General features: G+C 50.8%; 1 long non-coding RNA gene across 1 annotated transcript; it reads left to right on the forward strand.

Annotated features, from left to right (window-relative positions):
• The first annotated feature begins 581 nt into the window (after positions 1-581).
• Positions 582-5,296, forward strand: LOC101907408 (uncharacterized). The gene is made up of 3 exons (XR_001502228.3): positions 582-744; positions 2,421-2,514; positions 3,470-5,296. It is a non-coding gene; the product is annotated as an uncharacterized lncRNA (long non-coding RNA).
• The last annotated feature ends 11,336 nt before the right edge of the window (positions 5,297-16,632 follow it).

Consider the following 16,632-nt stretch of genomic DNA (forward strand, 5'->3'; position numbering starts at 1 on the left):
CAACTGGAGCACCTCCTGCCAGTGCACAAATATCAATATATGGAATCAGTCACAGCCCCTCACCACCCCAAAACCAACGGCTGTGGACCAATCGGCCTGCAAGGTCCAGTTGCCACGCTCTTAAGCCATGGCCTATCTTTCAGAAGGCTCCTCCCTGACATCTCTAGTCACCAAAACTCCACTCTAAGGTCCACTTCTCTCTCACACAGCTGCACATGCAGGACACCTTATTGAAGGGGGCCTTGAATGCCATGCTAAGGAACGTAGACTTCAGTTAAGTAGGTGAAGTGGAGCTGTGCAAAGGTTTTAGATCCTCCACCTGCCTTCTGGTACAACCCTGTTCCATCCAGGAGTCTACTGATTTCTGTGGTTCTTTGTGGTTCCCCCCACCACCTCTACTTCCACCATGGACTCCTCAAGATAGAGAGATGCCTTTTGTTCTTCTTTGGGTTTCCAGTCCGTAATAGGGAGCCTGGCACGTAGCAGATTCTCAGTAAACACTGCCTGAGATGGGTAAGTAAAGAGAGTGATAAAACTGAACCATCTGGGCAGTACAGTTTTGCCTGCTGACCCTTCTGTAGTGTCTTCTGTTTCTCAGGGGAAACTGAGGCCAGTAGAGGTTGCCCAACTGCCCTCCCCCCCAACTCTGCAGTCTCTCCCAGCCCCCACCCAGCTGCCAGGAATGGGACCACCCATGAGTACAGAACAGAAAAAAAGGGTCCTTTGTTCCAGGAGATGCTAGAGGTAAGTGGGGGAGGGATCTGTTGGGGGATTAGGGAAGGGCCTGCAGGGAATTCCTTTCTCAATGGGGCTCCGTGGGGGCTGGAGCTGGATTTTTCACCTGCTGAGATCCCCTCCTGAGCTGCTTCCCACCTGCTGGGAATGCCCGAAGCCAGAGAAGCAGGGAGGGCCACCTGAAGTGGTCATTCTTAGGCCAGCGCACCTGGGCAAGAGGAGGAAGAAGAGTGGAGGCGGGAGGACGGTGGGAGATAGAGGAGGTGAAACAAAAGGAGAGCGGGAGGGCCGCTCAGACACACATCTCTGGAACAGTGTGGACACTTGTTGTTCAGCCACTCAGTCGTGTCTGACTCTTTGCGACCCCATATTCTGCAGCACGCCAGGCATCCCTGTCCTTCACCATCTCCCACAGCTTGCTCAGACTCATGTCCATCGAGTCGGTGATGCCATCCAACCATCTCATCCTCTGTCGTCCCCTTCTGCTGCCTTCAATCTTTCCCAGCATCAGGGTCTTTTCCAATGAGTCAGCTCTTTGCATCAGGTGGCCAAACTGTTGGAGCTGCAGTTTCAGCATCAGTCCTTCCAATGAATATTCAGGGTTGATTTCCTTTAGGATGCACTGGTTTGATCTCCTTGCAGACACTTAAGTGCACACAATCATAAATACGTATACACTTGTACACATTCCGATCCACGTGTGTGTATGTGAATGAGGTATTACACAGACGCATAAATATGTATGCATCTATCTCATCCATTCATTTATATTTCCATGTGCAGAACCACACACGTACACAATCACATATGCAAAGATGTATATGCATACATTCAGGCGCACATGTACACTCTGTCAGATGCTCACAGAGACACGTAGGTGCTCAGGGATCACATACAAATTCACAAGCGCGTTCACATGCAGGGCTAGACTCAAGGATACACACACATGTGGTCATTCACAGTCACACGTGCACACGTATACATCCTCATAGTCACAGATATATGCAGGGCTCTCCTTCCCCCGACGGCCGCTGCCTTCTGTTAATTTGTTTATAGAGTTTAGCATCAAGTGCTATAGGAAACGGAGAAGGCAATGGCACCCCACTCCAGTACTCTTGCCTGGAAAATCCCATGGATGGAAGAGCCTGGTAGGCTGCAGTCCCCAGTGTCGCTAAGAGTCGGGGACGACTGAGCGACTTCATTTTCACTTTTCACTTTCATGCATTGGAGAAGGAAATGGCAACCCACTCCAGTATTCTTGCCTGGAGAATCCCAGGGACAGAGAAGCCCAGTGGGCTGCTGTCTATGGGGTCGCACAGAGTTGGACTTGACTGAAGTGACTTAGCAGCAGCAGCAGCTATAGGAAAAGAGAATCATAGGAGGCGACTTTGGCCAGGGATAGTCTTCTAGGAGAGGTAACTTTGGAGTTAAGTGCTCAGTGTAGGGTAGAAAACAGTCAAGCAGAGATCTAAAACTCAGTGTGTTCCAGGCAGAGGGAACAGCGGGAGCAGAGGCTACAAGTTAGGAAATATTCTGGGAGCAGAGTGAAAAATGGTGAGGGGGGGGGATCGATAGGAGAGGAGGCTGGAGAGAGGCTATCACTACAGATCCTTAGTGAAGTCTTAGCCTAACCTTGGGGACCTTCCATTGATGACCCCACCTTCCCACTTTTCCACTCCTTATAGACCCAGCTGAGAAGAGAATGAACTTGCAAACTTGATTCAACCACAGGCCTTGTGCCGTGACCAATAAAGGATGCTCCTGCAAGCAGCTCCCCAGGTGAGAAATTGCTGCAACCAGAGAAAGAAGACACCTCCCCCCGAAAGTTCTGTAATTCCCTTAGAACCAGAATCCTTGACCCCAAAGACTCAGCAGAGCCAAAGCTAGCCCCAGTGGGTGTTGGGGAGTGGAGGAGAGATTTTGTTCCTGTTTTTCTTTTTGGAATTCGGAGGGCCACTTACCCATCTCCCGGCGTCTGAAACCCTTGTACCTCTAAGAACCTATCCCTTATAGAGACAGCCTTCACTTCTTCTTTCTCAGGGAGACGGGGAAATGGTGTGATGGAAGCTTGGACTTCCAAAATGGGCAGATCTCATCTCTACCACTTCATAGCTCTGTGCCCTCGGGCCAAGGACCCAGCCTCTCTGAGCCTCCATTTCTTTGCTGAGCAAATGGCAAGATGGTTGAGAAATATCAATAGCGCACGTCTCATTTCTGGTACACAGGCTCCTTTCAACCCGTGTCAATTTCCCCTTTCCTTGGGGACCAATTTTTCAAACACAGGAATCATGTTTTGCCTCTCCCGATGAGAGGCAGTTGGAGTTGGCTGAGGACTTGGCCTTGATTGGGTGTCATGATAGAGTCCTTCCTCACCTTCCTTCTTCAGGGCACATGCTTCCAGGACCTTTTCCTCGTCTTGCAGGGTTTGCGGCTGCCCTTCCACACCTCTGAGTCACAGCTCCCTGCCCCAGGTCAGGGCTGAGGGAGGGGAAGTGTGAGGATGACCTCAGGGCAGTCTTGGAGGGAGAGCTGGGGGGTGGGGCTGTCGTGTGGCTCCCCTAGCCCTCATCTTCCCCTTCCTGTTTCTTCCCTTCGAGATGGAGTGAAGGGCTTTCACACTTGTCTGGGCTGACTCCAAGTGTGTGATCACTCTCGGCGGGTGTCAGCACGGCTGGGAGATTTGTGATACCGCCTGGTTCCTAATTACCTCCCTCTCTGCACTCACCCCTCCCAGCTCTCCCCAGACCTGCCACCACCACCTCCATCATCTCCACCTGCCAGTCTGCCTGACTCCATCTGCAGAGGAGAGACACGGCTGGAAACTGAGAGAGGAGGCTTCACAGGGCCCCACTGCCTGGACCACGGGCGCTGGGTTAGAGCAAGGCAGCCCTTCATCATTTCTAGCAAACTCCGTTTCCTACTTGGCAGGGGGCACTGCTCCTCTCTGGGCACCTTGGAGTCTCCTGCCTTCCAGGAAAAACATCAGGGAAACCTTGGGTCACCTCGCTTGGCTGACATCACCCATCTAGACCTCATCCAGTCCCAGGTCCCGCAAAAACAAAAGCCGTTGGACCTCAAAGGGTTGCCCTTCTTTCAGCCAGAATACCTCTCGAAAATGATCTTCTTGATGAGAGAGATCTCTCTGTGCTGAGGTGGGCAGATAAATTAAGTTAAAAAATGGAAAATATCAACACACTGCTCAATCCAGCTCCGCGTTTTATTTTTTGGCCGCTCCACACAGCATGGGGGATCTTAGTTCCCCAGCCAGGGATCGAACCCACACCCCCTGCACTGGAAACTTGGAGTAGTTCTGACCATTGGACTTCCAGGAAATCCACCCCCTCTCCAACCTACTTTTTAAAAATACACACTTTAAAAAAAGAAAAAGCTGTCAGAATATTAGCCAAAAGCATTCCCTTTGGTTATGTCTGAGGGTGGGATGACAGAGGACATTCTATGCTCCATGTTTCTACGATGTTTTCATTGAAGGATTGCTTATGTAGTCAGGAATAACAGAGTGTTTGAAAAGGGGAATGGCGAGGGGTTCTTGGGGTCCTTGATGTCTTGAGAAGCCAGGTGGGTTGACAGGCAGGATTCTAGAACAGTTCATTCAAGAGTCTGAGAGACCACTTTCCCCAGGTTGGGGAAATTTCAGCCTTTGGTCCAGGACTGAGTCATCCTGAAGCAGAAAGGAAAATTGAGTGATGCTAAAGAAATCTGAGCACTGAAGAACTGATGCTCATGAACTGTGGTGTTGGAGAAGACTCTTTAGAGTCCCTTGGACTGCAAGGAGATCCAACCAGTCCATCCTAAAGGAAATCAACCCTGAATATTCATTGGAAGGACTGATACTGAAGCTGAGGTTCCCATACTTTGGCCACCTGATGTGCAGAGCTGACTCATTGGAAAAGACCCTAATGTTGGGAAAGATTGAAGGCAGGAGGAGAAGGGGACGACAGAGGATGAGATGGTTGGATGGCATCACCGACTCGATGGACATGAGTCTGAGCAAGCTGTGGAAGATGGTGAAGGGATAGGAAGCCTGGCGTGCTGCAGTCCATGGGGTCACAAAGAGTCGGACACGACCGAGTGACTGAACAACAACAGAAGAAATCATCGCTTCATCTCTCTTCTTAAAAGTGTGTGTCTGCACTGCTATAGTTATTAATAAGATGGATAACAAGGACCTACTGTACAACACAGGGAACTCTGCTCAATGTTATGTAGCAGCCTGGATGGGAGGGAGTTTGGGGGAGAATGGATACATGTGTATGTATGGCTGAGTCCCTTTGCTCTTCGCCTGAAAGTGTCACAACATTGTTAATTGGCTATACTCCAATATAAAAAAAGTTCAAATAAATTCCTAACGTGATGCTGTGTCGAGAAGCATACACAAGAACAGGTGCTAGTCTTTCTGTCCAGGAAGTGGAGCCAGGTGGCCAGGGGTGGTGAGGACCAAGATAGAGGTTTCACTCTACCTTTTCTGGTACGTTTTGAATTATAAACCATGTGTATGTATTACCTACTCAAAAAAATAAATAAAATTTAAACGTGAAAATCAGGTACTTTCCAAATAGCACTGTTAAATCAGTGTACCATGTGTTAAATGTACGTACGCACTCATGGACGAACACAGCCTTTTGAAAACAATTAATTTGAGGATGTTCATTAAGAAACATTTGGAAAATTCAGAAAAGGAGAAAGAAAATATATGTCTAACCCAGAGTCCCGCCACTCAGGGACATTCACCAGTAATATTCTGGCTTATTTCTTCTAGTCTGTTTTGTTTAGTTGTCATGTGGTTTGAATCATTCTGTGTTAGAGTTTTAGAAATTGCTTTTTAAAGATCTAAACATGGATAAATGCTTACAATGTCATACCATGATAGGACATTTGAGTCTCCTTCTTAAAGGCTGGTGTTGGGGCTCCCATTGGTATTGGCTGGTATTGGGAAATCTCAGAAGACAATTCTGCCCTCCACTTGTCACTGCAGCCTGGGGCGTGTGGCTGAGTGTTGGGGAGAGGAGGGTCAGGTGAAGCCTGTATCTGTGTGGCTTCTGGGCGATTAACTGAGCTCTAAGCATGTCCTGTCGGAGAAGGCAATGGCAAGCCACTCCAGTGTTCTTGCCTGGAGAATCCCAGGGACAGTGGAGCCTGGTGGGCTGCCGTCTATGGGGTCACACAGAGTCAGACACGACTGAAGCGACTTAGCAGCAGCAGCAGCAGCAAGCATGTCCTGTAATCATTTCCAATCTCAGTTCTCCAAACACCTCCCTCCCCATCATGGAGACTCCCTGATGGATGCTGCTGGGAGGGGAAGCTGGTTGCTTTGGGGCCAGTGGAGATGGAGGTTGGGGAGGGCACCCGAAGGAGGCAGAGCTGGGCAGCTCTCAGCTCGCTTGAGCAAGAGTGATGGGGGTGTGGGACTGGAGGAGGCAGCAGAAAAGAGGAAATGATGGATGGGAAGGAAGACAGCCTGCGACAGGAAAACTGCCAAGAAAGTGTGAGGGGGGAACGTGGCGGACTAGCAGGGTGTGTTTCCCTCTCTCCTCTGCCCCGGGGGAGGGTGAGTTTCTTGGGGGGATATATCCACACAGGAGCGGGAAACAGCCAGAGAAAGATTCCTCAAACAACTCCTGCTGAAGACCTACTGTGTGCTCTGCCCTGGGCTTGCAGCTGGTCAGGGAGGAGTTTGTGTGTGCTAAGTCACTTCAGTGGTGTCCGACTCTTTGGAACCCTGTGGACTGTAGCCCACCAGGCTCCTCTGTCCATGGGATTCTCCAGGCAAAAATCCTGGAGTGGGTTGGCATGCCCTCTTCCTGGGGATTGAACCTGCATCTCTTACATCTTCGGCATTGGCAGGGAGGTTCTTTACTACCCCAGTGCCACCTGGGAAGCCCCAAGGCCAAGCTTAATTATACCCAAAGGAAGACAGGGCAAATCCTCAGGACAGGTGGCCAAGGTGGGGCGGGGATATGTGAGCCGTGGGTACCCGTTGCAGTCTGGGTGCACAAGTGTGAGAGATGCTTTGCTTGGGTGGGGGTGGGGGGCACTGGAGGATGACAGCCCCTGAGTGGGATGGGACACCCTTTTGGGTCTTTTGGGGCAGAGGAGAGGAAGAGAGGAAGAGACACAAAGCCTGAGAGGCACTGAGTCAGAGAGACACAGACTCAGAGACAGGCAGATGCAGAGAGACACTGGGGAGAGAGCTTGGTAGAGACAACAGAGTTGGGAGTCAAAGGAGAGAGGGAGGGGGAAAGAGGTGGGCAGCGAGGAGGGGGCAGCCTGCCTGGTGGGGAAGGGGCCGAGCCAGTGCTAGAACCCAGAGGGAAAATGACAGTGATTTAAAAAAAAAATTTTTTTTTTGGCCACACCACATGGCATGCGGGAATCTCAGTTCCCCGACAGATTTAACCTGTGCCCCCTGCAATGGACATGCGTGGAGTCCCAACTACTGGTCCACCAGGGAAGTCCTAATGGTGATTTTAAAAGACAGACAGACAGAAGGGCACTCGAAAGAAAACGGGGCACAGAGAGTGACAGAAACAGAAGGATGGAGGTGGCAGTGGGTGTAGAGCACTGACAGGTGTACAGGGCAGGCCAGCGACAGAGACGTGGCCCACGGGAGACTCCCAGCACCCGCGCCCGGGCCTCCTGGTAACCTGGAACCACAGGCTTCCGCCTGCCTCTCCTAACCTTCTCTGGCTCCCTCTTGCCTCCCAAAGGAAGCCCACCCTTCTCCTCTGATTTTAAAGGTCCTCTCAGATCTGCCTGCCCCACCCACCCCTCCTCTCTACACCCACACCCTCTCCCACCTCCTGCCTTGGCCCAGGCTTCCATCTGGGGCCACCAGATGCTGGTCCCTGTCTTCCTGCATCCAGGAATTATAGGCAGTGCCCAAACACATGTGTTTAATGTCCATGAGTCACAAAGGAAGAGAAATTCCTACAAGAAAGCACATGAACAAGCCCATCAAGGGCTACTGGATTTTCACGCCCCACTGTATTATACCCAGATATTTAGAGTTCCAAATTTTTCTAATTTTTTTTCTTGGCATTGTTAAGTAAATGTGGGCATAGGCAGGTGGGGTATAAGCTCCAAAGAGGATACCTGACTGAAGTTTGGGAGTCAAGGTCTCATTTGAAACTGACTTCCAGACCTCACCACCTCTGGGAAGCCTTCCAGGATTTCCCCCAGCCTCATCTTCCCCTGACTGCTCCCAGGCTCAGGGGGAAAGAGGGATGGGAGGTGGTGGATAGTTTCAGAGAGGAGGTGTATTGGGGCTGGACTTTGAGGCTGAGTCCACGTGGCCCAGAAAGAAAGAAAAGGAGGAAGTTCCCAACAGAGGCAGAAAAATAGGCAGAGGGAACAGAGTGGAGACAGAGGCGGGAAGGGCAGGACTCGCCCCTTGGGCTTCCAGACACCAGCCAGTTCCGGCTTCCTGTTCCCCCTTTCATCCCAAACCCACCTTCTTGCCTCCTCTCTGTTTCCTTCGTTCCAGACTTTTCCTTCATCCCCGGCCCAGTGCATGGAGAGCCATGGCTTAGTGCGACCACGGGCAGGTTGCAACTGTGAAGCTGGGGTCACATTTTTATCCCAGTCTTAGCCTTAGAATAGCAAATGTCACACCCGTTTTGTGACCCCCGCCTCTCCCCCACCAAAACCTTCTCTTCTCCCCTTTTTCAACCAGCCAGCAGCACAGGAGGGAGTGGGTACAAGGCATTCAACCCAGCCCCTCAGCGTGTGGGTGGGGAGACTGAGGCAGAGAGGCAGGATGCTCAGCCCAGGTCAAGGCCGAGCCCTCCTGGAATCCCCAGCTGCTCTCGCTTCTCTGCTGCTCAGCTTCCTTCCTCCTTCCTCATGCCCAGCCTCTGCCCTCTCCTGCTGCTTTCCTTTCTCCTCTGCCTCCAGCTCCAGATTCCTTCTTCCTCTTTCTCCCCATCTCCCTGCCCTGAGCAGAGCCGCCAGAGTCTCAGTCTCCATCTTTCTATATGTGTCCATCTCTGTGATTCTAAATGTCTGCCTGTCTCTCTCTTTCCCTGGCCCCCTGCTTCCCTCTCCTTCTCCTCGGGCCAACCTTCTGGGCTCTCGCTGTGTGGTTGTTGTTTCTCCTCCCTTTCTCTCTGCATGCGTGTGCCTCCAACTCTGCCTTCCTGTTGCGTTTCCGTTTTCTCTCTGTCCTCTCTCTCCCTCCGGTCCCCCACTCCCTACCTCTCCCTTCCTCCCCGCTCCTGACCACACTCCTCACCCAATTCCAGCTCTCCGCCCCCCCCAACTCTGTCCTGCTCTGTGTCCCGTGAGACATGCCACTCCCACTCAGATCCCCTCCACACACTCACACACGTGCACGCACACACACACACTCGCCCCACCCCACTCGGATCATCCATCAGGCCCATCATGTTCCAATTAAGAGCCTTCCAGCGGCCCCCACCCCTGCTTCCCGCAGGAAGGAACGGGCACTGGAGGGGACCCGGGGGTCTGCACCGCCCTGCCAGCCTGCATTGGGAATAGGCACCTTCCAGAAGCTGGGAGGGGATCGAGACCGCCAGAGAGGAGCAGAAGGCATCAGAGGAAAGCGAGGCGCTCCTCCAGCCTGGACCCCGGGCACCGAGCATGTGGCCAGATATTATTTTAATAAACTCGGCACATCTTGCCCTCACGCCAGCTGCTGCACACCCTCTCTTATCCTGTGGATCTCATTTATTCCTCATTAGCAAAATCACCTGTTTGTCAAATAAGGACAGCTCGGTGAGACATTAAATTGCGCTGAAGCTGAGGCGGGGTGGGGGAGGGGGCTGGGGGCCGGGCAGTCAACCGGGAGGATATAGTGGGAAGAAAGAGGAGGAAGGTGGAGGTGACTTAAACTCCAGCTTTGCTCGGGCCACAGGGCAAGTCCCCAGGTGCTGGCAGCCCCACCCAACTCCAAGAGCTGACCCATATCCACAGCCACAGCGGGCTGGTATGGGGGATGGGTCGGGGCTGGAGATGCAGGGGTGGGGAAGAATCAAGCTTTCCAGCGACACCAGTTGGGGAGGCTGTCAATCAAGTTTGGAGGGTTGAGGGTGGGGGCAGGAATTGGGTAGCCCGCTTCCATCCTTTGGAGAACTGGCATGGGAGAGAGTCCTGCACCAGTGGATTTTTCATGCAAAAATGCAACTGCATTTCTCCAGCAAGGAAAAGTTGTATCTCATTGCAGTTAAGCCCACGAGATCCCAGAGTCAGGCAGAGGTGGACTCAAATCCACCTTCGGCTCCTTTCCAGCTGTGCAAGCTCGGGAAGGTCACTTCATCTCTGAGCCTCTCTCTGGCAACTGTAAGATGGGGCTACTGTCAGTACCTGCCTTCTGAGGTTGTCTGGGTGATTATTCAGTGAGTCAGCACACAGACCACACTTATCCTGATGCCTGAATCAAAGGAAAAAAGATTAGACTCATCCTTTGAGCACATCAGCTTGCAGCCAGGTAGAGAAGGCAGCTGTAGTATCACCACAGCTTCTGATTCCATAATTGTCCTTCGCTTCCTCCTTGAAATCCTCTCTCCCTGGCTTTCAGGACCTTGGTCAGTCACCCAACTGTCTCATCCAAAAGCGCCAGCTCCTTGAAATCAGGGTCTATGGCTTCTTCTATGACTCACCTCTAACCCATAGTGTATGTTCAGGAACTGTTTGTTGACTGACTAATGGACCAATCACCTCTTAGTTCTTTGGAACTTCTTGGATACCATTTTCCTCCTATGCTGTAGCCCAGAACCACCCAGTAGAAATACAATGCAAGCCACAAACATAATCTTATATTGTCTAATAGCCTCATTTTTAAAAGCAAAAAGGAATAAGTGAAATTAAATGTATTCATCTAGTTTATTGAACCCAATGTATTCAAAATACTATTTCAACATACAATAAAATTTTTAAATCACTAATAAAACATTTTACCTTCTCTTTTCCACCCTAAGTCTTTGAAACCCACTGTGTGTTTTACGTTTTTAGTGCAAATCAATTCAGACTGGCTGCATTTCAACTGCTTAATAAGCATATTGAAGGGCTTGGTTCTAGATCTTGGCTAGAGAGCACCCCTTGAGAGGTCCTTAGAAGTTCAGAGTCTTCCAGTTTTACCCCATGCCTCCTAAATCGGAATCTGGGTTTTTAAAAAACTTAAAATTTTGAGACCCGTGTAGATGAGCATGAGGTTGCAGAAATAGTACAGAAAGATCCCGTATACCCTTCCCCCAGCTTCCCCCAGTGGTAACGTCTTTCATAACCATAGTGCAAATCACAACCAGGAAATCTATCCACACACCTTATTCAAATTTCACCAGTTTCACTTTCCCACTTTTAGTTTTCACTCACTTGCCTGTGTATTGAGTTCTATGCAATTTTGTCACCACCACCATCCAGACACAGAACATCTATCACAAGGACCCCTCGTGCTACTGTGTTAGAGGCACAGCCAACCCACACCCTCCCGCCTTTCTGATGCTTTCCAGCCAGATCCCCGGAAAATTCACGTGTATGTTAAAAATCAAATACTGAAAGCGTGATCATCTCTTGTATTTTCTTTCAATCCCTCGACTCAGTTGAGGGCTAGTCCTAGTACGGAACCAGTATTTCCTTAACATCTCTCTGACCCGTGCTAATCCCCGTGGGACCCTGAGCAAGTTATTGGGCCTCTTGGCGTCAGGTTCTTCATTTGTACAATGGAAACCATAATCCTATCCATCCACGGGATTAAATGAGGTGATGCAGTGAAATGTGTTTTAGGGGGCTGAGCCAATGCAAAACCTAGGAATCTCCTCCCACCTACCCCCACTCTGGCCAGGCTTCCTTTTTGGTTTTTTTTGGCCACACCACACACCACATGCAGGACCTTGGTTCCTCGACCAAGGATCGAACCGGTACTCCCTGCCATGGAAGCCCGGAGCCTTAACCACTGGACCACCAGGGAAGTCCCCAGGCTTCCATTCTCAAATGGCAAGCTTCAGCTGTTCATTGCAGCATTATATACAATCAGGATGTCTGTTAACCGCCTCCAGATTCAACCGGAGGGAAGGGTCAGACTCATGATAGCATACCAATGCCAAGGAGTATCTTGCAGTATTTAAAAATTCATGTTCTAGGTGGCTCTTAACAAAGAGGGAGAGTCTTGTCATTTTATTAGTTTTCAAAACGAAAGAGAAATAGGTGGTTAAACATTCACACAGTTCAGACATGTAGAATATACATTTAAATTTCCCTATTCCCATTCCCATCACTCTAACCTCAGAGGAAATCATGGACCACAATTTTGTGTGTGTCATTCTGGACAGTTTCTATGCAGATACAAAAACACCCACATGTATGAGTGTGTGTGTTTACAGAAAGGGTGTCAGGTCCTATACACAGATCGGCAACTTGCTTTTCTCACTCCACCATATATGTGCTAGGTTGTTAAATGAGAAAAGCAAGTTACATAATGGCACCGTCAGTTTGATCCCAATTTTGTAAATATATGCATTGAAGATCCAGAACTCCATATCCAAAAAATAAATAAGTAACAGCTCCTCAGAACTGGTTGGAGGTGGGGGTGGGAAGAGGGTGAGGAGAAATACTGCAGACTGACATTTGATACCCAGTTCTACAAGGCAGGGGTCTCCACCCTCCAGTACCTAGGGCCTGATGATCTGAGGTGGAGCTGGTGTCATAATACTAGAAATATAGTGCACAGTAAATATAGTGCACTTGAATCTCCCCAAACCATCGCCACCCCCCGACCCCTGTCCATGGAAGAATTGTCTTCCACAAAACCAGTCCCCGGGTGCCCAAAATGTTGGGGACTGCTGCCATAAGGTAGACAGCAGTCACTTTCATGAGTCTCAGTTTCCACATCTGTAAAATGGATAGAATCAGTCGTTCTCAATCAGTCGCCTCCACTCCCCAGGGGACATCTGGCAATCTCTGAAGACATTTTGGTTGTCACAACTACGGGGGCTGGTACCACTGGCATCTGGTGAGTAGAAGCCTGGGGTGCTGTTAAACATCCTCCAAGGTACCAGACAGCTGCTTACAACAAAGAATTATTTGGACAAAAATGTCTGTCTTGCCAAGGATGAAAAATCTTCGGTATAATAACCCCTGGATACTTTCCAGGGCTACCATGAGACTCCAGGAGGTGCCAATAACAGGAAACTGTTCTTATCATCATCAATGTTATTATTATCATGAAGCTGGTTATTGTCATCGGCAACAGTGGTGAAGAGCTGAATGTTTTTTCAGCCTCAAAGATGCTGTCCATTGTCCAAGCCCCAGCTCCCAGAAGCCACTGAGCTGATTCTCCATCCGGGTGAGCACACAATGGTCTCAACATTTGCTCCGGGGACCAAGCCACAGGAAGACCCCTTCTTTCCCTGCTTGAAGCCAGAGGCAGCCGGGCACAAGGTGGGCACGCGGGCGGGCGGGTTGGCCGGGCATGGCAGGCCTGGCGTGAAGCCCCAGCCGGCGGCCGACCGTCCGGCCGAGCCCCCGAGTGGGGACCCAGCTGCCCAGCCCGGGCCGCGGTCCTCTCTCCCTTCCCCGGTGGCTCCCAGGGAGCAGGAATTAGCACGAAAGCGTCCTTTGCACCTCCGGAGCTCATTAGTTCCCCGGTCTCATTCTCCGCTGAAGCTGGCGTCCTGCGTGTGGCATCACGCTTTACTGCTGGGCCTGTGATTGTGGCCGCTGGCCTCCCTGCCATCCCACCCGGGGGCCACTCCTTCCCATCTGCCTCCCCGCTCCGAAGCCTTCCCCCTTTGTCTTCTCCCCTCCGCCGCTGCCTGCCGCCCCTCTGGACTTCCTGACTTCCTTGGTACCTGCTCATCTTTCTGCTCCCCTGTCTCTCCTGGCAGCCGCATCCCAGCCTCCTGCTCCTCGCTGCTCCTGAAACAGACCCTGAACCCTGAGCCCCTCCTCTACCTCCACACTCCGAGCAGACAGGGGACTTGAGAAACTGGCCTTGATCGTGATCATTCTACAGATGTGGAAACTGAGACCCACAGAACGTCAGACTCCCCCGAGGTCAATCAGCGGGCTGGAGAATAATCCATGCATTCATTCACTGAAGTCATTTCTGAAGTCATTCTTATTTTTTTGGTGGAGCCAAAAAACCTTATATCCCCCACCAAGATCTTAGTTCTCCCACCAGGCATAGAACCCTTGCCCCCCGTACTGAAAGGGCAGAGTCTTAACCACTGGACCACCAGGGAAGTCCCTGAAGTCATCTTTCCCAGAACTTCTAGGCAGTTCCTCCTTCCAGCCCAACTGTGCCAAAAGCCACAGACCCTGGCCTTGCATAGCTGTCAATTTAGATCAGGGATTGGCATACTTCCTGCAGGGTCAGATAGTCAATACTTTTGGCTTTGTAGGCCATAGAGTCTCTGTTGCAAGTCCTCCACTCTGCCGTTATAAGGGGAAAGATGTACACAAATAGACTTTGCTGTGTTCCAATACAACATTATTTACAAAGACAGACTGGGCTAAATGCGCCCTGAGGGCTTTAATCTCCTAACTCTTGATTGAGGGGGTTCCTGATTCTTAGATTTCTCCTGGTCGGCAGCCTCGCTGGTTTTCTTTTACTTAATTATATGGGGTTGTATTTGGATAAAGGGAATTTCTACCTTCACATTCCCGACCCAAGGGATGGCTGGGGGCAAAGGTTGACCAGAAGGTCCAATCCCTAGAGGCCAGTAGATAGGAATTTAAAGAGCGGGGCATGCTTGGTCATGGTGGGTGCCCCACGTGCCTGGGTGCCCCAGCCCATGTCTTCAAGTGAGTACTGGTTGTGTGACCACATTCAGACGGTCTCCCAGCTCAAGGCTGGATTTTTCCAGCCCTACCATGCAGTCTTGAAGCCCAGGGAGAGAACCTGAGGCTGGAAATTGAGCTGTGGGCTTCTTTTCCTGACTGGAATCTTGGAATCAATTCCTTGGTTTCCCCATTATTAATACTGGGGGTGCCTGGTCTCTCTCACAAGTGGGACCCAGGATAATCTGAAAGCATAGTGCCCATGTGTGCATGCACCTATACACAGATCCTCCCCAGAATTACTCATTCACCTCTAAAGGGAGGTAGGAAATTCTACTTCTGACACTCACATAGTGCTATTCTCTGAATACAAGTCAGCCACACTGGGGTACGGAGAAGGCAATGGCAACCCACTCCAGTACTCTTGCCTGGAAAATCCCATGGATGGAGGAGCCTGATAGGCTGCAGTCCATGGGGTCGCTAAGAGTCGGGCACAACTGAGCGACTTCACTTTCACTTTTCACTTTCATGCATTGGAGAAAGAAATGACAACCCACTCCATTTATTCTTGCCTGGAGAATCCCAGGGACAGAGGAGCCTAGTGGGCTGCCGTCTATGGGGTCGCACAGATTCGGACACAACTGAAGCGACTTAGCAGACACTGGGGTAGGGTAGGTAGTGCAATGGTTAAGGAGGTGTATTCTAAAGCCCAACCGCACCTCTTCATAGCTGAGAGGCCCCTGGGCAAATAGTTAATCACTGTGGCTCCCATCTCCCAGGGTTGGAATGAAGCTGAGCTGTGATTGCATAGGACGTCCTTAAGTGCAACAGCCGCTCTTATTATATCGTCACCACGTCACTTGATCAAAACACTCTGGGGGGGTTGGATGAGAAGAAACGTATCATGATTCCCATTCTACAGATAAAGAGACTCAGGAGAAGTCATATACCGAGTGTGGTGGTTGCTGTGGTGTGCTACCCAGGATCCAGACTGACTCTCATTCCCCAGTTGTTGGCGGTGGTGGCTTCTAATGGTTCCCAGCTGCATGCCCTCCCTAGCACCTGCCATGGGCTGAAGGGAGCCACCCCCCTCAGGGTTCTGCCTCTCCTAGAGCAGCTCATATTCAATGACTGGGTTGAGGCAGGAGATATAATGGCCAAGCCCCCTTTGCCTGCATTTGGGGCATCTCTGATAGGTCACCCCAGCTCCCAAGCTCCCCTGAGATGGGCTGAGGCCCCCACTGCACCACATCACAGCCCAACGTCCCTCTCTGCCCACCCTGCTTCCCTTACTTCCTCCCAGGTGCTTGTCCTGAGAGCACTGCCCAACCAGCCACCTGCACGCCCACCTCCACAACAGTTTCCTTCCAGGGAACCCGTCCTGAGACATCCATTTAATAAACGGTAGAGCCTGGACCAGACCCTGAGCCCCTCTTGCTTTTTCTTTAGAGAGAAGAGAAATGTGAGCCTGCAGATAGCAAGGACAGCCGGTTGTATTCTCCCTGTTGGCCGTGAGCTTCTTTAGGTGGGTGGAAAAGACAATATTAACGACAACCGCAATGGCATCACCACTTCCAGGCTAGGGTGGTGAGGAAGTTCCCAGACTCAGGTGTGCATCTGGATCACTGGCAGAGGAGACGGTTGCTGAAACAGAGTGCTGGACCTCATCCTGGGAGTTTAGGACTCAGTAGGCCTGAGGCGGGACTTGCAAATTTGCATTTCTAAAGGTTTCCAGGTGATGCTGATGCTGCCAGTCCAGGAAATACACCTTGAGGACCACCAGTTGAAGTGGACAAAAAGCATGAGGTCTTATGGACAAAAGCATAAGGTCTAGATTCAAAGAGACCTTTTAAATCCTGACACCACCTTTTGGGGGCTGTGTGATCTTGGGCAAGTTACGTAAGCTCTCTGAAACTCTATTTTATTATGGGGTAAATGGATGTGGGTGGAACCTACTCTGGAGGGTTAACTGGAAAATCCAAAAATCATGAACATAAAAATACCCAGCATGGGTTTCCCTGGTGGCTCAGTGGGAATCCACCTGCCAATGCAGGAGACATGGGTTCGATCCCTGGTCTGGGAAGATCCCACATGCCAAGGAACAACTAAGTCCATGCACTGCAACACTGAGCCTGCGCTCTAAAG

Source organism: Bos taurus, chromosome 17 (genome assembly GCF_002263795.3).
Source record: "Bos taurus isolate L1 Dominette 01449 registration number 42190680 breed Hereford chromosome 17, ARS-UCD2.0, whole genome shotgun sequence".
Lineage (NCBI taxonomy): Eukaryota > Metazoa > Chordata > Mammalia > Artiodactyla > Bovidae > Bos > Bos taurus.